The 21,634-nt window shown below is 40.2% G+C and overlaps 1 protein-coding gene across 2 annotated transcripts in view; it reads left to right on the top strand.

Moving 5' to 3' along the window:
• AFF2 (ALF transcription elongation factor 2) overlaps window positions 1–21,634 on the top strand; it is a 452,568-nt gene that overhangs the window by 105,508 nt on the left and 325,426 nt on the right. The gene's annotated exons all lie outside the window — the stretch shown is intronic.

Here is a 21,634-nt window from a genome sequence, read left to right as displayed (position 1 = left end):
AATTATATTTAGTGAGCAGATCTATTTCATTTCATATTACCTCTCTCCCCCTCCTTTTGGCTAAAAAATTTAGGGCTTTTTCCAGAGCGGTTTTCTGTTTGTTTGTTTGTTTGTTTCTATTTTAACTATGGAGCAATCACAAAGAACTTGAATGACTGTTGATTGGTGAACACATTCATCCAAATTGGCCCAGGTTTGTTTCAAATTGAGGATGCCCAGTTTAGCATCTGTGGGCTTCCTGAAGGAAATGTAGTAGTGTACTTATTGTGACCCTGCACAATGAAGATAAATTGTGTCACGTGCAGGATACATTACCGACTTTATGACATGCATGAATTGACAATTGAGTGCATCCCTTCCATAAATGCATCCTTCCATTGCTTATATTGTGTTTTTAATGTAACTTTGTTAACAGTGCAATGCTTTGAAAAGATCCAAAGGTAAAACAGTTGGACACTAGACCCAGGGTTTTGCCTTCAAGTGTCGGTAAGTGCTGGTTTTGAAAAGAACAGTCTCACTTTAACCTTGATAAGTATTCAATTCAAGCCATATTGCTTGATCAGGTCAAACCATTTGGTTCCATGCAGCTCAGCTTGGCATGGGGCTCTCTCCCCTCAGAAGCCCATTTTGGTCAGGGTTAAGAATAAGCAAGATTTTATTGAAAAACAAAATAGGCACAAGAGATAGGCGATCAGTATGATCTGGAAACATTGGCTTCCTACGGAGTGCACTGGTCTCCCGGCTTATCTCAGATTCGCAGCGGTACTCGGGCTCACATTATGCATTACGAAGAGGAAATGTCAGTTATTAACTTAAGTAGAATAGGTACGAATTGTAAAAGGGCTTTTAAAGTGCCAGAGGCTGAAAAAGGAAATTAAATGTAGTTATTTATGATGGAGCTTTAGAAATACTTCAATTTGTTCTTGGGAGACCTGGCAGTTAGATTTGAAACTGTGTGCACTCTTCAAACTTGCACAATTCATGTCCAAATAATAATGCAGGCATCTTCCAGAATAATCATCCACATGTGCCATAGACGTGTTTGGCCGTGAGTGTTCCTTCCCCTTCCCCCAAGCAGCCAACCCTCATGACTTTAGCCGTCTCTATGATGTGAAACATCATGGTAGCTGATGAGTTAAAATGATGACAGGTGAATCTTCGTGGATGAATAAAGGTCATTTGGAAAACTCTATCAGTGGGACTGAGTTAATTTTTCTTTCTTTCTTTTTGGTTTGAATCTCTGCTGCTCGTGTACATTTGTTGGAGGCTGAACAGAGGAGTCTGCACCTTCCAGCACATTACAGGTGTTTTTGATCTTCCCAGGCTCAGCAGACCTGATCACGTCTTTAGCGAGACAGCCCACATGATATCAATGAAGTGCCATCAAGGACCTGCTCAATGACCCAAAGAAGTGGGGACTGGCTTCGCAAGACAGATGGAAAGGGCTCCTTTAAGAAGGGATGAGAAAAGGCATTGCTCCTCCACTGGCCTAAATCCACTAATCTGATGTTATTATTAGCGATAAGGAGCAGTGGCCAGAAGAAAATCTCATTCTCTGCAGATGTCATTTAAATAGGACTCTGATATTTTCCAGTCAAGTCGACAGGCTTTAGTCAAATAGTGAGCACTTTATTTGTAAATGCGGGCTGGTTGGGGGGAGGGCAGAGAAAAGCTTCAGTTCAGCAGTGCTTCGGATGTCAGCTTACCAGTATTGATTAATTGTCCAGCAGTGGCAGCTGCTTCTTTATTAAATGTGCAGCTTGCCAGACCAGAGCTATCAGGTGTAGGAAATGTTTGTTGACAATTCACCATTTCTCCCATCATGACGCACCAGACTCTTCTGCGTTTCTCAACCACCATTCCGGGGGGAAATCACCCTCTTGCCCTCTCCACCCATCGCCCCCCATGCAGGCTAACAATGACCAAAAAGAAGATTTTAGAACTATTTTATCTTTCTTCTTCTTTTTGGTCATTCTTAGCCTCCATGGGAAGATCTTGCTACTGAAGTACTAATTGTAATTATAGATGTAGCACGTATGTTGCTAATGAATCTTGTTCTCAGAATTGTGAAGCTATGCCTAGCTTGGCGAATGAGGGCTCTTAAGAAGCCCTTAATGCTCCATGGGACCAGTGGGGGTCCTATTTAACAAGTTATCTGCTTTTTGTTTTGAAATCGTGCCCCAGTGAGGGCAAAACCTTCTTGGTTTCCTCAAATATCTCAAAGTTAGAGGAGAGTTGACACTTTAGAAGAATCCGACATATATGTAAATCTTCAGTGGGTTTACCCCAAATGCACCTTTAAGAAACACAAATCCGATCCAAAAGCTTTCTAAGCTCTTCCCATCTTTCAAAATCAATTTTCAATGCATTTACCTTTAGGATTCCTCAGCTCCTTAAGCTCCCTTGGCATTCTACTTCCGGGGTCCTCGCTTGGCATTTGGCATAAATTACATGTGTGTGCTCAAGTGCGCACACATGTTACAGGTGACTTTCTCCCCCTCCAATGGGAGAATTCATAAGGCAGTGACTTTGTCACTGGAAATTATATATTGTGAATTTTCATGAACAGTTCGTTTTAAAAGATTTTATCTAAGTCTCATAAATCACAATGCCTTAACAATTTCAATATCTCAGCATCGTATCCACAAACTCTAGAAGGCTGTCTCAGCAAGCAGCATAAAAATGTTTGGTTTTACCCTATGTCCTTGTCCTCATCAGTGATACACAAAATACGGCCAGTACACTGATGATTCATTCCTCATTGGATAAATTACTATTGAGTGACTAATATGTGCTACACATTCTAGTTACTTGAGGTTAGAAACATCATGAGAAAGCAAAAGGCGATGCCTACTCTGAACAAAATAGCATTGGCTGATGTTGCTAGGGAAGGATGGGTTGAAACGGTGGAGTGAGGCACTCCCTTTGATAGTGTGCTCAGGAAATGTCTTTCAGTGGAGGTGATATTTGAGCAGAGACATGAAGGAAGCGCAAGGAGAAGATTATTCTGTGCTAACTGTACAGCATTTACAAAGGCTCTGAGATGCGAGGGAGAGAAAGGAGGCCGGTATTGACATGAAGAGAGTGATTAAGTTGGACAGGAACATGAGATACATTCAGAGAGAAAAGAAGGCAATGAGTGAGTGAGGTAGGAAGCCACTGGTGGATTTGACTCAGGCAGTGACCAGATTTGATTTATGTTTCATTAATAAGATGTTGCTTTGACTTCTGAGTGGAGAATGGATTGGAGGGGGCGAGGGTGGAAGCAGGAGGTTATTATGGCAATTGTCCAAGTGGGAGTTGGTTCTGGCTTAGAACAGAGTATGGACTTATTAGAGATGGAAGAAAGGGAATACATCTTGGAGGTAGACAGAGGATTAAGGAAGAGGGGCGCAATGTAGCGTCATTGTTAGGAGTTCACACATTGGAATGGGGTCCCTTCCTTGATTTTGATCCTAGGGCGAATTAGTTCACTTCTGTAGATCTGACTTCCCCATATGTAGAAAGTGAATAATAGCTACTGCACAGGGTTTTTTGTTGTTGTTGTTGTTGTTGTTGTTTGTTTGTTTTTTGTTTTGTTTTGTTTTTTAATGGAACGTATAAGAACTAAAGCCAGTCAAAGGCTCATTAGCACAGTGAATCCTAATAAGTGCTCTGAAGATCATTACAAAGGGATGTTAAGAGATGAACAACTTTGGAAATTTGTGTAAATTTTTATTAAATTACCGATTAGGGACACCCCCCCCCCACACACACACAATGTGAACTTTCCAATCCAATGGGTTAAAAAGTCAAGTCAGAAATTCCAGTTAGCCGAGAGTAATGTCAGTAGCATAGTTGACAATCTTGAAAGATTCCCATGCACCCCTCCCCTGCCCCAAACTGGAATCATAAGAAAGAACAGCATTGGAAAAGTAAATTCTACACAAAACCTAATGCTCAGTGTAATTTGAAGATCAAGAATGCCAAAAAGTGTGAAAGAACTGTGAGTAAAAAGGGAGAAATGACCAAATCGCAGTGCCTGATCTTATTCTACAGCTCAGTCTCCTGCTCTGACGAAAGGCTTTGTGGAGACCAAAGGGAATCTGAGAAAAACTTCAAAAAGAGCTCGTGAGTGGAATTCCCTGAGTTCTTGTATGTTGAAACATTTTTTTCTTTTTTTCTATAGCCTTGATGAAACAGCTATATACAAAATCTAGTGACGCTCTTTCATTGGATTGAATTTTTTTTTTTAGAGCTGCTCCATTGTTTCTTTCGTTTTGTAAGCTCTGATGTCAGTCTTAACTCTGTTGCTTTTGTGAGTTACTTGAAGGTTTTTGTCAGGAGGTTTTGAGAGCGTTGTATTTATCTTTCTAATTGAATGGTTCTACCACCTTTTGTCTTTGAGTTGGTCTTCTGGATAATTTTCCTAGGTATGCATTGAGCCACTTTCAGTGAGTTTATTCAGCCCTTGCTTTATGTTTGGGGAATATTTTCTTATATTATAATTTTAAACATGAACTGTTCCAGTCTTGTTTTTCCTTTCCAGGGGCTCCAGTAATATGAGTTTTACTCCTTCTTGTCTTCCTTCCATTTGCACTACTTTCTCTCTTTTTCCCTTTTGTTTCTGTGTCATTGGCAATCTCTCTTGGTTGTTTTACTTTCTTTAAGGTGTCTTCTTAAATTTTCATTTGAAACTATTTTGCCTTGTAATTTCTTATTTTCCAGATAGTTTTGTCTTCTCCATTTTGTTCCTCTATTTCATGAACTCAGTTCTCATTCCTTTCTGTATTTTCTTGTACATTTTTAATTTTAGTTATTTAGTTTAAGTTATTTTTAGTTTTAATTTCTGACTCAAGGTGGTTTTTCATATCTTCAGATCTTTTTGAGAATGTTCTTTTTAGTCTGTCTCTTTACAGTGTTAGGGCAATACTTTTCTTGTTCTTCAAAATGGTTTCTTGGAAAGGGAATTCACACAGTTGTTGAGTATAAATTTTCACTTCCTATGCAATGACAGCTTCACAAAAAGTGATCATATATTAGGTCACAATGCAAACATCAGTAATGTCCATAAGGTAGAAATAGTGCAAATGACATTCTGTAGTCATTGTATAATAAAACTTAAAAGCACTAACAAAATAAAAACTAGAATGTAACTTTTACCTAGAAATTTTGAAAGCTCCAGTTAACTCCTTCATGAAAGAGGAAATACACACTGAAACTATAGGTTCAAAGATACAAATGAAAACATCACACGTAAGAATCCATGGGATGCATTTCAAACAATGATGAGAGGAAAATTCATCACAGTGAACACTTTAACCAATAAAAATAGAAGATGGAAATAAATGGGAAAATAGATTTAAAAAACTGGAAAAAGAACAACAAAATACATCAAGAGAAAGTGCAAGGAGAGAAATAATAAAGATAAAAATGGAAAATAATGAGCTAGGGAACAGAAGAAAGAATAGATCTAATCAAATCAAAATCCTGTGTCTTTAAAAAAAATTACTAAAATAGAGAAACCACTGACTAAATAAAGAAAAATAAGGGGAAGGCAAAACTTTACCAAATAGTAGATAGGAGGAAGTATCTATTTGAAACGAAGAAATTTTTAAAAGATCACAAGAGACTACAGACATCTAGGGAGAGTTGAAAACTAAATAGAATTGATAATTCCCTAGAAAAATACAGGCTGCCCGAACTTAGACAATTTGATTTAGAAAGCTTAAATTTATCAGCACCTATGAAAGCAATGGAGAAAGTTATTAACGAACTACCTCACAAAAGACCAGATGGTTTCATAGTTCTGAAACTATCTTACCTTAGGGTTGGCCAAACTTGTGATTATGTTGTAGATAATGAGTGTAGGTTTCTCACTCTTGGAAGAAGGAGCTAAAAATAAGCAAAGGGAGGAGGGTGGAATGAACTTATTTTTTTAAAGATTTTATTTATTTTATTTGACAGACAGAGATCACAAGCAGGCAGAGAGGCAGGCAGAGAGAGAGAGAGAGAGAGAGGAGGAAGCAGGCTCCCTGCTGAGCAGAGAGCCCGATGTGGGGCTCCATCCCAGGACCCTGAGACCATGACCTGAGCCGAAAGCAGAGGCTTTAACCCACTGAGCCACCCAGGTGCCCCTGGAATGAACTTTTGGTGTTGGATTTCATTTGTATCTAATGCAATTAGATGCAATCAATATGTATCTAATGAACTACTGTATTTCAGATAGATAAGTGACAAGAGTATGGATACAGATACACATTTCCTGGCTGGAGCTGCAAGGATCGCCTAACCCTCATAGCAATGAGCATACCTAGCATCTAGATTTTGTTTTTTAAATACCATATTCCAACATAGGAAACTATGAGCACTTGGTGAATACATTGATTCCAGCACTAGGACAAGGAAAAATATGTCTGGGGTGTCCTTTTTTTTTTTTTTTTTTAAAGATTTTATTTATTTATTTGACAGAGACACAGAGAGAAAGGGAGCACAGCAGAGGGAGTGGGAGAGGGAGAAGCTTGATCCCAGGACCCTGGGGCCTTGACCTGAACCAAAGGCAGACGCTTAATGACTGAGCCACCTAGACGCCCCAAGTCTGGAATATCTTGCGTCAGAAGTAAGGAAGTGCAAAAAGTTGTTGAGGCGTGTCAGAAGGACACAGGAGCCAACATGAAAAAGCACATAATGGTCAAATCTCAGACAATTTGAACAATAGAATAAATAATGGTAGTAATGCAGTATAATTCATAGACTAAAATAAATCTCCATGAGCTCTTGCTGCTAAAAAGGAATAAATGAATGAATGATTGAAATACCAAGGCCCCATTTAAGAGAGACCATGCATGGTGTTATCATGACAGGCAAGATCACCAATGGATACTAAAATCTGTAGATGAACATTTTAAGGGAAACAAGATGTTAGCATGACCTCAAAATCTCTCCGCCAAATTTTGATCAGTGGCAAAGGGAAAAATAAGATGAAAAAAAAAAAAACTAGCAATGTAGCAGATATCTCTTAAACTAAACGATGAAGGTTCCTTCGCATCACCAGTAATAAGATAGATGGACCTGATGAACTTCCTGAGGTGATGTGATGAGCAGAGTAAGATGACTTTAATGTCACTTATGTGGAAATCTTGCCCATATGCCTTACTTACATATAACCGTGATAAAACACTTGACCTTCTCAAATTGAGAGACCATGTACAAAACAGTTGACCAGTATTCATTGAAAGTGTCAAGATCATGAAACTTTGACCTTGAGAGAAAAGTATGGAATAGTCACAAACTGGAGACAGAAGAGACACAATTAAATATAGTGTAGAATCTGGAATGGGATCCTGTAATGGAGAAAAAGAGATTAGGAGGAAAACGATGAGATTTAGTGTTTTTTTTTTTTTAATGTCAATTCCCTGTTTTGTAATAATTGGATTATAGTTACATTGGTTAATGTTGTGGAAGCCTGGGCAGAGGATGGACATGGGTTCTTTGTACTAGACTTGCAACTTTTCTATAAAGTCTAAAATTTTTTCCCCAAATTAGAAAAATTAAGTCAGTCTTACAAAAAGATTCATAACACTTTCTAATGACAGCCCACTTCCTATCAGCCCTCATATTTTTCACTATGTTCCCACGTCTTATAAAGGCCGTAGTATATTGTTATGAATGGAACGCTTGGATCTTCCCTAAAGTTCATATGTTGAAACCCTGCCTCCCCATGTGGTGGTATTTGGAGGTGAGGCCTTTGGGAAGTGATTCGGATTAGATGAGGTAGTGAGGGTGGAGCCTCATGAATGGGGTTAGTGCCCTTTTAAGTTTGTTAAGCCCCCCAGTGTGTGGTAGTCTGAGCAAACTAAGAGACATGTGAAAGCTCTACAGCACATTTCTCACGGTTTCTGTACTATGCAAGGACTACCAGTCTTTGTTCATGTAATACTAAAACTATACTGGATGTAAGAAACACTTCCAGAGTTTGCATTACCTCTGGGTCATGATTATGAACATCTAGTTCTCCTTGTACAATGTAAGAGACATGCACGGAAGTGCCAGTTAACAGAGGATTCTGGTTGATACAATGCCATGAAAAGGAGTTTTTCCCCAGATGGAGATCCGAGTTCATGAGAATGAAATAAATCACTTGTTCTCTCTCTTTTTTAAAAGCATGAACTCTGAGGGCAGTTGACCTTGTTTCTGGGCATTACACAGCTCTATTGTCCCAAGGCACAGAGGAGAATTTGGCCTGGTGTGCCAAGCACCATATGTAGGGTCCCGCGCATTTAGATGTGAATAAGAACGTTGAGGTCCTGCTATGTGCTCAGTATTTCAAGATGAGGATACAGACTCTCTGAGAGGAGCACTAAATGGCCCCCATGCTCACTCAGCTTGCAAATGACCCTTTCACCCAGATCTCCTGGATTCCACAACCAAAGTTCTTTGCATTATCCCCCATCGTTTCTAGAATGGGGGTATGAAGTCACTTGAGGACACAGTCAGTCTAGACTTGGGAAACAACATCACAACGGTATGTACCCATACTATGTACACACCACTCTTTACAGATCTTGCAGGAAGGCCCTGTACGTCACCGATATGTGACCTAATACAAACTTACTTTCATTGTCTGAAGATTTAGATCAGTAAGTTTATGGCATAAAAACTTATTTTGTATTTCATCATAAGAGAAGAAAACTCTTTGGAATCATTCTAAAGCTGTTTTCTTTTCTCTTAAGCTACATGCGGATAAGGTTTCCGGTAGGCCCTTGCTGTTTGATCAGACCTAGAGAAGGGTTTGGACTCGGGATGATTCCTACCAGTCATGTGCAGTTTAGAAATAGAATAAGACGAGCCTTGTAAGAAGTGGTTGCTGCCTCACCATCTTTAGAACTCCTGCTAGAAGAGCGTATTTAAAGTATCTTATAAAGAGGCATTTGTATTTTGTGTACTGGGAGCTCACCATACAGCCAGAATCTAGCCCTATTGCTTTTCCTGAGGTCTAGGAGTCAAGATGACCCCTGAGAGTAGGGTCCTCTGTTGGCACTGGCCTTGCTCTCTATCTGGTATTTGATTAGAGAAGTTGACAACAAAGTCATGGTGGCTTATTGGAGTCTATGGTCTGGCAAGTCTTGTTCCAGAGCTAACAGCCCTGAGTTCTACATGCCCCAGCATGTTGATGCACTTGTCCAGATGCAAAGCTAACAAAAGGTTGTCCAATAAAAATCAATTTTAGTTTTATTTAAAATAAATATCTCTCTACATATCTGTATCTTTATCTATATCTATATCTGTATATATATCAGACAGTACTTTTCTATAAGGAATGGGATATGGGGTGTCATGAAGTCCGAGGAACACAGAATCCATGGGAAATTCGGATTGCCTGGTGACTTTGGGGAAGGTGCCTGGTTCTGCAGGAGGCAAAGATATTTGTTTGTTTTTTTGTTTGTTCGTCGGTTTGTTTGATTGGCAGAGGAGTTGGCAAAATATTCCAAACTGTTCTGTGGGCATATCTAAAGTCTGCATTTTACATTCTTGTCCTGAAATTCAATCTTATTTTGTAATGGCATCTGTGTGTAAAGGTGCTTTTAACAATAGGAATGTTTAGTGCAGTGTAGAAAGTCTTTGAGCCAAATCCTGCCTTCGATGTGCACTTAAGTTTCCATTAAAGGGGAGTCGCAACTGAGCTTGCAGAGCTGAGGGTAAAATTTGAATTCTGCTGTAGGAAATCAGAGTTTTAGAAGCTGGGATATAGAATTTCACTTTCCCCCCTGCTGACATTGACTTTCCTCTGGAGCATCACCAACTAGTTCAGTTGTGATTTTTAAAATTTTTATTCACTAACCCAAATCTAGAGATACAAATCCAGGGCTTGTGGGGGGCAGGTGTCTCATATAGATTTGTGATATTCCTAAGGGTCTGTGAGATCTTAATCACCTTCATATTTTATTTATAAAGCAAATATTTCATGACATTAGAACATTAAATGGATTTTATTCAACCATGTGCAATGTGTAATTTTCTAAAATCTCCGATTAATTTAATATGGGTGACTTTCGTTCTTTGATATGTGGCCTTACTATAATTTACAACAAGCTATAAATATTTGAAATGCCATGGGAATGTGTTTTGGATAATAGTATTAACACCTGCCTTATATGCTAGTTGGGTTATATTAAGCTCTGAACATACATGGGTGTGTTTCTGGGATACCATTTGAGTGGCGTTCCATGTGAACTTGTGTATATAATGACTGGTTGGATTACAAGGGGTCCTCACTATTTTCTTAGCTCTTGATCCAAAACCAAGGCTCAGTTTTGGGAATTTTATTGCAGCAGTCCTCCTTTTACACACTTTTAAATTTTTGTCAAAGCAGAACTGCCAAATCTAATCCTTCCCCGCTTCTGTGGAAAGGCAGGAGGAAAGACCACCTGCAGTCCGGAGAGGAGAATTTTCTCTGAGATCAGTGGCCTGCCTTTTGCTCTTCCTGCATCCAGCTTGTCCTTAGGAAGTAGGGGAAGTGTGAAGCACTTGCCCAGCTCTGCTGCTGAGTAATTGGAACATCGCTGAACCTCATTTCTCTTATCTGTAAGCTAGGATTGTTTTAATAATTATTACACTCACAGAGTGAGGGAAGGAGGGCAGGCAAGCTCCTGGTATACAGTATGGGTACAGCAGGATCACTGCTGTTTTTCCTTCCCTGCTGTGGATAATCCTGATTGGAAATGACTTGGTATTAAGTCACACGTGGTAAAAATGGTCTGTGCACTGGCCATTTGGTCACTTGGATTAATGGCCCACCCACAAGGAGAATCTGGGGTATCTGACTCCTAGTTTAGGGTTTATCCTACTTGATGGGCTTCCTGCCCTCTCTATATTTCTTGGCAAGTGCTGTGTCTGCTGTTATGCATTTCCTTTCCAAACAATACAACAAAACAAAACAGAAGAGAAAACTAAGGTTTTCACATGTATGAACCTCTAGTGAGGGCAGATCTAGTTGTACTTCTCTTCTCTGCTTCCCCCTTGCATTTTGAGGGAGCCATAAGAGTATGTGTGAAAGGTGTGTAGCCGCCTCTTTTGTAGTCTACCAGATGAGTGATTCATGGAGTCAGCTGGGGATCTATTCCTCCAAGTGAATTTCTGACATTCCAACTGCATCTCTAGTGGGTAACTTGCCAGGAGAGTCTTGTGGACTGACGTGCTGATGTGACTGACACACCAGGTGCGGGCACAACCTGGCATTTTGGAAGTGGCATCAGGTTATCTCCGCACAGGGTGACACTGGCTTCAGCTGGTTCCGTCAGCCTTTGCAAAGTCCATGGTGTTAAGAGTTAGGATAAAATCTGTTTTTCATAAATTCCATTTCTCCATATAAATAAATTCCCCTAAAAAGGTAAGCCAGGGACCTTATTAAATGGTAAATACAGCTAAGGAAGAAAGAATACCTTGAAAGAGTTGCATTGCAAATTCCAAGAAGAGTGGTTTATTAAAAATGTTTGAGGGGTGCCTGGGTGGCACAGTGGGTTAAGGGTCTAACTCTTGGTTTCTGCTCATGTCATGATTCTGCTATAAACATAGGAATTCATGTATCACTTTGAATTAATGTTTGTAAATACTCAGCAGTGTGATTGCTGGATTCTAGGGTTGTTCTAGATTTGACTTTTTGAGGAACCTCAGTACTATTTCCCAGAGTGTCTGCACCAGTTTGAATTCCCACCAACAGTGCAGGAGGGTTCCCCTTTCTCCAAATCCTCACCAGCACCTGTTGTTTCCTGTGTTGTTGATTTTAGCCATCCTGACCGGTGTAAGGTGGTATCTTGTGTGGTTTTGATTTGCATTTCTCTGATGATCAGTGATGTTTAGAATCTTTTCACGTGTCTATTTACCATCTGTATGTCTTTGGAGAAATGGGTGTTCATGTCTTCTGTCCATTTTAAACTGGATTATTTGGGGGGGGGGTTTGGGTGTTAGAGTTATAGAAGTTATATATTTGAAAGATTTTATTAGTTTGAGAGAGAGAGATCATGAGTGGAGGGGAGGGGCATAGAGAAAGGGAGAGGGAGAAGCGAGACCCCCTGCTGAGCAGGGAGCTGGATGCCAGACCCTGTTGAGGGAGCCAGAGATCATGACCTGAGCTGATGGCAGATATTTAACTGACTGAGCCTCCAAGGCAACCCATAGAAGTTCTTTATATACTTTGCATACTAACCGTTTAGTGGATATGTCATTTGCAAATATCTTCTCCCATTCTGTTGGTTGTCTTTTAGTTTTGTTGATTATTTCCTTCACTGTGGAGAAGCTTTTTATTTTGATGAAGTCCCAATAGTTTATTTTTGCTTTTGTTTCTCTTGCCTGAGGAGATATAACTAGAAAATATGTTTCTATGGCTGATGTCAAAGAAATTACTGCCTAGGATTTCTCTAGGATTTTTATGGTTTCAAGTCTTACATTTAGGCCTTTGATCCATTGAGTTTATTTTTGTGTGTGGTGTAACAAAGTGATCCAGTTTCAGTCTTTTGCATATAGTTGTCTAGTTCTCCTAATGCTGTTTGTTGAAGAGACTTTTTTGCATTGCATACTCTTGCCTTCTTTGTCAAAGATTAATTGACCATATAATCATGGGTTTATTTCTGGGTTCTCTATTCTGTTCTATTGATCCATGTATTTATTTTTGTGCCTTCCATGGTGCATTCTTGAGATGTAGCTTTCTAATTTATTAAAGTTAACAACAGCTAATGCTCTGGAACTGTTGTAATTTTGAGAATTCTGTACTTTGGAAGGTAACACTTCTAGGGAGGCATTTGAATTTTTGAAGGTAATCTCTTGGGAGGGGATGGCTTGTTGCCTCCTGCTTCTGGATGGTTCTCAATGTCTTGCTGTTATGTCTACAATTTGTTGAAATGAAATACAAATTTAAGGTAGTACGTTTGGTGGTTAACGTGAGTCTGTGAAAATTAGAAATATATTTGTGTATACATATGCAGTATTAGTTTTCTTTGGCCACTGCAATAAATCACCATATACTTGGTGTTTTAAAATAACAAACATTTATTCTCTGACAGTTCTGGAAGTCAAAAAGCTGGAATGGGTCGATAGGGCTGCACTCGTTCTAGATGCTCTAGGGGAGATTTTCTTTTCTCATCTCCTCCAGTTCCCAGAGGCTGCTTACTTTTCTTGGCTGTTGGTTCTGTCACCCTGACCTATGATTCTACCATTTCTACCCCTTTCTCCTTCTCTGATTCTGCCTTCTTCCTCGAAGAACCTCTGCGATAACATTGTTCCTGCTTATATAATCCAGGATAATTTTCCCATAGTAGCACCCATAACTCAGTCACCTCTGCAGTCTGTTTTGCCATGTAAGACAACATAGTCCCAGGGTCCAGGGATTTGGATGTGGGCCTTTTTGGGGGACATTATTCTACTGACCACACATATGATTAACTTTGTGCCTCAGTTTCCTCATTTGTAAAGAATGGACCAAAACACCTCCCACCTCCCCATGATCCTTTCTACTCTTTGAAATTTAGTGAGGGGTTTCCCCGAAGTGCTTTAAGCACCTTGGGAACCAGTTTTGATATGAATAAAAGTGGTTAAAATGATGTGCTAGTTGAAATCTGAAACATGAAACTCAGCATTTTCTTGGGTTCTTACCTGCCCTTCCCTGTATTACTTGGTATCTCCCACCACGTTTTCACTGACCAAATGTGACTATAGTTATTCTCCTGCTTGTAGCCACTTAGCCCTTAACCCATTTGACATCTCCTTCCCTGAGCCATTTGAGGGAGCCTCCCTCCCATACCTTCCATGGTGCCCCCAAACTACTTCCGCATACTTGCCTTCCTTTGATTCCCAAAGTGTCCTCTTTCTTCAGACAGACTCAGACACTCACTGTACCCTGAGTGGGCTGTGTAAACTCCCAGCCCTGTATCTCATGTCACCCTCATTCCCTAGGCCTCCTTGGGTAGCCTCCCCATGTGGCAAGCCTCCGGTTTCAACTCATCGATAAAGCCTTGCTTGTCCACTCCAGCCTTCAAGGGTTGCCCTTCTATGAGCCCTCTGCTAGTTATAATCTGTATCACTCATTTTGGCCACTGTTAGGGAGTATCTCATTTGGTCAATTATCTTTACGTGTCAATAGGTCTTATTTCTCCAAACAGTTATCCTCTCAAGATCAAGGGCCATACCTTTCACACTGGCCAGCTCTCCACACAGCATTTAGCACCCAGTAAGCCTTAAATACTTGTTTCTTGATAACAGTGTGTGTGAATAGAGATTAGCTTTTCAGACCTTTTGTTCTGGGATTTATTTTCCTGTGCTATTAATCAGGCACTTCAGGCCATTTAAATATATGGACATTTAATTTCTTAACTTACATATGGAAGCCTCCTCTGTCTGCTATAGAAAATTATGTACTGGTTCATTTTTGTGACTATGAAACTATATGAAAGCTCATGTAATTCTGTAGCAAGCTACACAGGCAACATTTTGTAGTTCTGACAATAGGGACTTTTCTTCAGCTTCCCTCCATATATCTGACCAAGCCCATCTAAAGAGCTCTCTTGTCTCTGGATATTTTCTTCCTGCTTGATAGGTACTCTCTCCCTGTGCTCTGTTTTTGTAAGGAATCATCTGTTTTTTGGTTGTTTTTTTTTTTTTTTTTTTTTGGAGAGAGAGAGAAAGCATGAGTGGGGCTGGTGGCAGAGGGGAAGAGAGAGGGAATCTTAACCAGTCTCCACACCCAGCACAGAGCCCAATGTGAGGCTCAGTCTCATGACCCCGGAGATCAGGACCTGAGCTGAGATCAGGAGTTGGATGTTTAGCCGACTGAGCTACCCAGGCACCCCAAGTAAGGCATCATCTTTTTAATTTCCTCCAAAGATGCCCCCAATATGAGGCAGTAGACTCTCTATGAAAGCTTCTACCTGCCTCCACCCTTGCTGCTGCCAAACTGAAAAGTATATGCAGCCGTATTAGCAAAGGAATACAGATATTGTATGTGTAGGAAAATGTCTCTAGGGGCTTTCAAAGTGATGAGAAGACATGATCTTTAGACCTGTCCCAGGTTTGTGGGTTCCATAAGAGGTGGATTTGTGAGTTGATAATTTGCCTTGGGGCTGACTGGTCGCAGAAGAAAGCCAGCCCTGGACATTTAGTGCAACAGAATTTTCTGGTTAGGAAGAAGAGAAAATAACCAAAATGTACAAACATTTATGAGCTTAATGGTGAAAATTCCAAGTGATTTGAGGCCTCAGAAAATGGCCTTCCTGATCCTGTATTTTTTTTTAATTTGATCCTTTAAAAGGAAGGGGAGGGAAAGACGAGGGCTTGATCGTCCATAGACATTACAAAATAATCACCATATTTGTGTCAAAGCTGTCTTTTGAGGCTATAATAATGATCACATCACAAATTTTAAGACAGTCTTTCACTCCAGTTTCTAAATTGGAGAGGCTCTTTCCAGGACACTCAATGGTAACCATAAGGATGGTCTTTAGCTTTCATTATGGCATGCCTCCATTTTGTACCCCCTAATGTACAAGGCCATAGAACTCAGATGTATGAATTCAGCCTTTCATTTGTCATTGCAGTTCCCCACTTAGCATTAAAATCCTTAATTTTGAAGGCTCAAGTGGCCTACTGTGCTGGCAATTAGCCAATTGCAGGTGCAAAATCTTGAAGGCATCGATTGAGAGGTCTTGGTGGGAATCATCTTAAGAAGTAGATCTCTCATTATGCACTGGGGTATGGGATTTGTGAAGGGTAGGTATAAAGAATAGTAAATGGAGACAGATGCCATTCCAGGAAAGAATTGTCAAAGCCAGTGAAAGTGAACTTGACATTGCTTGTCTGAGGGTTGACCTTTACTATAAGCCCTTCACAATAGAAATGGCCAGGACAAACTGGAAAGGGAGGCCATTAGAGGCGCACCATAGTGTTTCCATCTGCCTGTGAGAGCTCAGTAGCTGTGCAGCTTTCTACCCCTCTCCATCCCTTAAAATCAAGGCCTGATGTTTGGGCTTGGCTTATAAACCCCGGCCCAATTTGTCCCCCAACTTTGCCTTCCATCGACCCCCAACCCCCACCCTATGGCTCCTGAACCCTGTTTTCTAGTTTCCTATTTTTCCCCACCCAGGTGCTTCCCTCTTTCTGAAATGCCTTTCCCTGCTCTATGCCCTTTGGCCAATCTGTCAAAAACTACTTCTTCAGATCCTCATCTCTTCTGGCAAACTTGTCCAGATCCTGCAGCACCTTGTATCTTTTTTTTTTTTTTTCTTTTTGGTACTTAGGCCTGAATTAGAGTGATTTATGTCTCATTCATCTGTGTATTCCTATAAAACCTAGCCCAGTGTTTTGGCACCAATTCATTAAATTAATAACAACCGTATATCCAGCTTAGGAAAAACTTGGCGTAAGAAAATCTGAGCACATTTCTTTAAATAAGATATATGAAGAGTTGAGAGCTCATTAATGACTTAATGGAGAGGCTGGGGGCCATCTGAGACAAAGAGCTGAATTGTTAGGATAAACTATCAATTGGTGATCAATTGGAAGAAGACAAACCATTTTTAAAACTACAGTCAATGAGAAAGTGGCTCACTGACTGATGGTACTTAAATTGGCATGCCCCTTTGCAAGAACAGTGTCACATAGCCCTGTGACACCTCCAAGCTGTGTTCTGTTTTTTAGGTGGTTATGCCTTTCTGAAATATCCGACATTATTGTCGAATTTGATGGGAAACAGCATTGTCCCTTGGAGGGAGAGCAGCATCTGTTAATGGCACTTGTGCATCTAATGTTAGGGGTCTGAGGGAACAAATGAGATCCAGTATTCCTGTTGCCAGCCCCTCTAAGCAGTGATCCCTGCTTGGCATGGTGAGCCCCTCGGCCTCATCCCAGCCAGCTGGACTTGTGGAAACCAAACTCAGCCAAATCCAAATTTCTGTAGCAGGTGACTTCTTGCACGGCTGTCTTTTGTTGGCTATTGATGTTCACTCTTTACTTTTCTTTCTGGGCAAAGAAAAAGGACTGATCATTTTCCCTGAATGAATGATTCTGTGCGAGAGATCCTATGCATTGCTGTCCCATCCTTGCTTTCTCTTTTATTTTTTGTTCCCCAAACAGAAGTCCATTTCTGTTAACCAGAATAATTTTTTCTTAGCTCCAGTGATTTTTTTTCATCAGGTCCTGCATGTCTGCCATGAGTTTATATGACCTTGGACACTCCGCACACTTGCCTGCCTTTTCTTCCTGTCATTTCCAAAGCAAGGGAGTTCAAGCCGTTTTTTTTGGTGAAGAGAGTAAACAGAAGCGTGAAATGCCAGAATGCTCTCAGCGGCCAAAGATAAGACTCTTCTTAGCTCATGCGCCATTGTGGAGTCTCTTTGCAACTAGCTACCTTAGACACAGAAGGCGTATGATAAGTTGGGAAGAGTTATAAAGGAACTTTCCTTTAACAGTGTCATTCTGGGCATTTTAAAGTTTGGAGAGAGTTGTCTGCTATTACTGTGGCTCCACATCATAATCCCTAAAAGAAAATTACTGTATGTGAAATTAAAACGAATTGTTCTTGATTTTCCCATCTCTGTTCTATTTGTGCCTTTAGGGGGCCTTCAAGGACTAGGAGGCAGAACATCATGAAAAGAGATATATTTGTTCTACTCCTGAGAAGGCTCGATGCTCTTGGCCTCGCCGCCTGTGAATCATCCTGTCTTTTCCTCCCTTGAAGGATAAATATGGCATTCATTCCAACCCATTTAGCCCATTATTCTTTTGTATATAAAATAGGCCCAATTAAGACATTCTTGTGTTAATTTCTGGATTCTATGTATGGCTAGAAAGAGTTTAAAAATATCCATCGCAGCAAACGTCTCAAAATGTTTCATGCATACTGAACATACAGCCCTGCCCCCCCTTCCCCAACCGATGGCAATAATTCACCCAATCATGGAGATTTGCGATTTTCTGTTTTCCACTTACCTACATTAAGGGTCTGTCTATGCACAATCCAATATTTAGATGAAAACATGTGTTTGTAAATATCTCGGATTTAAACTAAGAGTTTCAGTTTTTATCCAGATGTCTGGCATTGTAGAGACCCAGACTAGGAGGCTTCTCTCTCTCTTTCTCTCTCTCTCTCTGTGTGTTAACTCATTCGTGGCTACTCCAATGCACAGATGGAAAGGGACACACTTCCCTTGTTCTTCTCTTGCTCATCCGCTTCTGCCTCCCCTGCTCCTCCCCACTGATATGGGGGTAGGGTCATTGTGTTTGGAGGTGTCTTACTGAAATTCTATTTTGTGTCTGCAACTGGTTATGCCAAGTCACTAGACAAACCACATTTAGCCAAGTTTGGAAGGTTCTAGATCTTTGGAGACTCATTGAACTTCTCTTGGGATCTGGCTTCTCTAACATGGAAAACAAGAGTACAGGGTTGAACAAGGACCCTGTAAATGCCAAGACTCCATTGTAACCCAAAGTTCTAGGAATTCCTTTTGTTCTACCCAGTATATAGATATTAACTGCTGATGGATATTACTGTGCCTGTGTGTCTTTTGGTATCTCTACTGGTTTTGAAGTTATTTTGTCATCTTGTGGGGAAATTGTTAGAGTACACAATAACTGAAATTATGGTTCTTGAAATTTTTTTTAATAAAAAGACATTTTAAAAGACAATTCCATTTTATTTATGTTGATGTTACTCACAGTCACCTCACATTTACTTCTTATAAAATCTTTCATTATATATATATATATTTCAAATTTAACATAAATAAAAATATATACCTTTTCAATAAACTTGACATGTAAGAATCTCATACAAAATATCTATCCCCAAGATACCATAATATTTGGTTACTAGAAAGATTAGCTTCCAGAAGAGATTCAATAGTTTCTCTGAATTATGATACAAAGCTTTGAATTTCAAAATGTTGCTTTATGTTAAAAGGTATCTTACAGCAGGGAGAACTTGATAAGCCTTTAAACTGAAGTGACATCTAGTGAGAATATATAAAGTATATATAGTGAACCTTCTTCTTTATTCATGCTCCCTTGTTCTCTCTCTCTCTCTCTAAGCTCTCTCTCTCTCTCTATATATATATATATATAGAGAGAGAGAGAGACAGATTATTAGAAGAAGCTGAAAGATATTTATAACCTGAATTCTATCCCTCCTGTAACTAAGTCTTACAAAAATTCTAAATATCTGGTTGAGTCATTAAACAAAATTCATTTTCTTACCTAGGGGACAATCGAAGCTTATAACCTTTGAGATTGAATGAATCTAATTAAAAAATCATACCATCTCATTCCTTTATGAAACGTTACCTGTCTGATGTCATCAGCAGAAATTGGTACAAGGTAGAATTGACAAGAGGATCTCATTTTAGATGGGAGGGTTTATTTAGTCATGGTTATAATTTTCTTGATGAAGAAAATAAACAAATTCTGCTACTGGAAGACATGGGTGAGTCCTACACTGGAAGAGATTTCTAGCCGAGATGGACACCTACTGAGCAACACTTCTGGAACTAACCCAGTTTGTTGCGCCCTGTGTCTCACTGCAGGCCATAGGCCCAGGCACTGTTGGCCAGCCCATCAGGAGGAAAGAACCACCCAGGCACCTGAGGCAGTTTATGTGTTCAGAGGACAAAACCTGTGTGGGAACACTCAAGGACTCTGGGGGAATTGAGGTGAACATTGTTTTTTCCTATCTCTTCTCTGGCTGCTTGTATTCCGTTTTTCTTCACTAAGGCCTGTTATTCCTCTCAGAATCCCTCAAGCTGGGGCTTTGAGAGGATTCTCCAAATAGCCCTACATACAAGCCCTCTGGCTTTCAGAAAGGCCCTATAATATGTCCTGCAAGAGCCCCTTCTGACCTCTCTTATCCTCGGGCTGCAGACTTCCTTGCAAACGGCTCAGGAGCTAATGGTGGCAAAGCGATGCCAGGAATGGTGGGTGCCATGTATGTGGGGTGTGGCCTTACTATTGAGGCAGGACCAGAACAGGGACTTCTGACCAAATATATGGCTGAGCCCTGAGCTTGTGTTATACAAACAATCCTCTGACTGCCCCCTTCGACTTCTTGTCCCACATAGCTCCAATGTGTTTGGTATACCGACATTTTAGCAGAGCTGTTAATGACCAGTTTGAGAAACACGAGTTTCACCTTTTACTCCTGCTGCTGATCTTCTATGAGGCTGTAGGGTGGCTAGAAGAGAAGGGGGTCAATGGAAGAGGAGCTGTCGCATCGATGTGAAACTTTTCTGTATTGCTTATAACCACATACTCCACATACACATTCTGGAAACAACCATGTGGGGGTGTGTGTCTGAGTTACATAGAGAGGTCAAGGGGATGATACATGCATAAATATATAACATTTGTTTTTGTCACCTTGCCTCTATGGGTGACTTTCAGCTGCTATTTCACATTAGGGATAGGTGGTTTTCTGAGTTCTGTCTTATCTACCAGCACATTTTTGTTTGCTCTAGCAGTTTTGCACAGAAATTCTTAATTGGGTTTATTGTCCTGACAAAGCATTTTTCTCAGTGTGATTAGAAGTTCATCATTTGAGAGAGTGACGGTAATTACCATCTCGATACAAGCCCTTTTGTGCTTTGTTTGGGAGGACTAAGTCCTCCACATACCACTAAGATGAGCATACAGATGTAGTTAACATCATCAAACCCTGGAATTTGGGGCTGGGCAGAGTTGTCACCAAGACAGGAGTCAAAAGCATTCGTTTTTTCTTAGGGAATAATGCCTTGGGCCATCAGTTGTATAAAATAAGGCTTGTCTGTCATTCCTACTCAGTGACCTAGCATGTGATTTTTCTTAGGAAATCCATACATGGTGGTTTGTGGCTGGCAAATGTGAAGGGAATGAGCGAGGTGGCAGAAGAGTCGGGTTTGTAATAAAAATTGTTTTCCTGTTTTCAAGAACAACCCTTTGTCATACCATTCTTGTTCATAAGCTATACCTTAGAACTCCTCAAAATATAAGGCCAGGATCGTAAACAAAACAACAAAAAAGAAAACACTATCTTAATTTGTTCACTGGAATTATAAATTGGTGCATTTCATCTTATCTGATTAATTTCAGAATCATTCAACATCCCCAGGTTTCAACACAGAAAATAGCCATATCATCTCTTTTTGGTTGTAAATTAGATTGGCCTTACTCTGAAAAGATGTCCAGATTGGAAGAGCTGGATTCTAGTCTCTCTGACATTCTGATAATGATTTGTGACTTTGAGAAAATCGGCTAACACATCTCTACTGAGTCTTAGCTACTCAGTCCCTAGTGGGGCTCTTTTTTTCCCCCTCTCTAGGAGGTTTCAGAATTCTGCTTTCCCCAAAGGAAAGCCATGCCTGTCTAGTCTCCAAATTTTAGCCAACTGTCATAACCACTCGTTTCATGAAAACCTTTTATCAGAAGTGCCAACTCATACCATAAAGGATTGATGGACAATCTCTTCTTTTTCCTAGTCTGCCCTCCATTGGTAGTATTAGTGAGTATTCACACACTTAACGACTCTGTCAGAGTGCAAAATAATGATGGAAAACACTCTCAAGGAAGAGCTGTCCCAGGCATTAAAAGCTTACAAACCAAACAAGTGTATGAATTCAGAAGAGGTGATCTCTGAGAGCTGTCTTGG

The sequence above is a fragment of the Mustela nigripes genome, chromosome X (assembly GCF_022355385.1).
Source record: "Mustela nigripes isolate SB6536 chromosome X, MUSNIG.SB6536, whole genome shotgun sequence".
Lineage (NCBI taxonomy): Eukaryota > Metazoa > Chordata > Mammalia > Carnivora > Mustelidae > Mustela > Mustela nigripes.
Note: the sequence above shows the minus strand (reverse complement) of the source record. Positions and strands in the feature narration are given on the sequence as shown.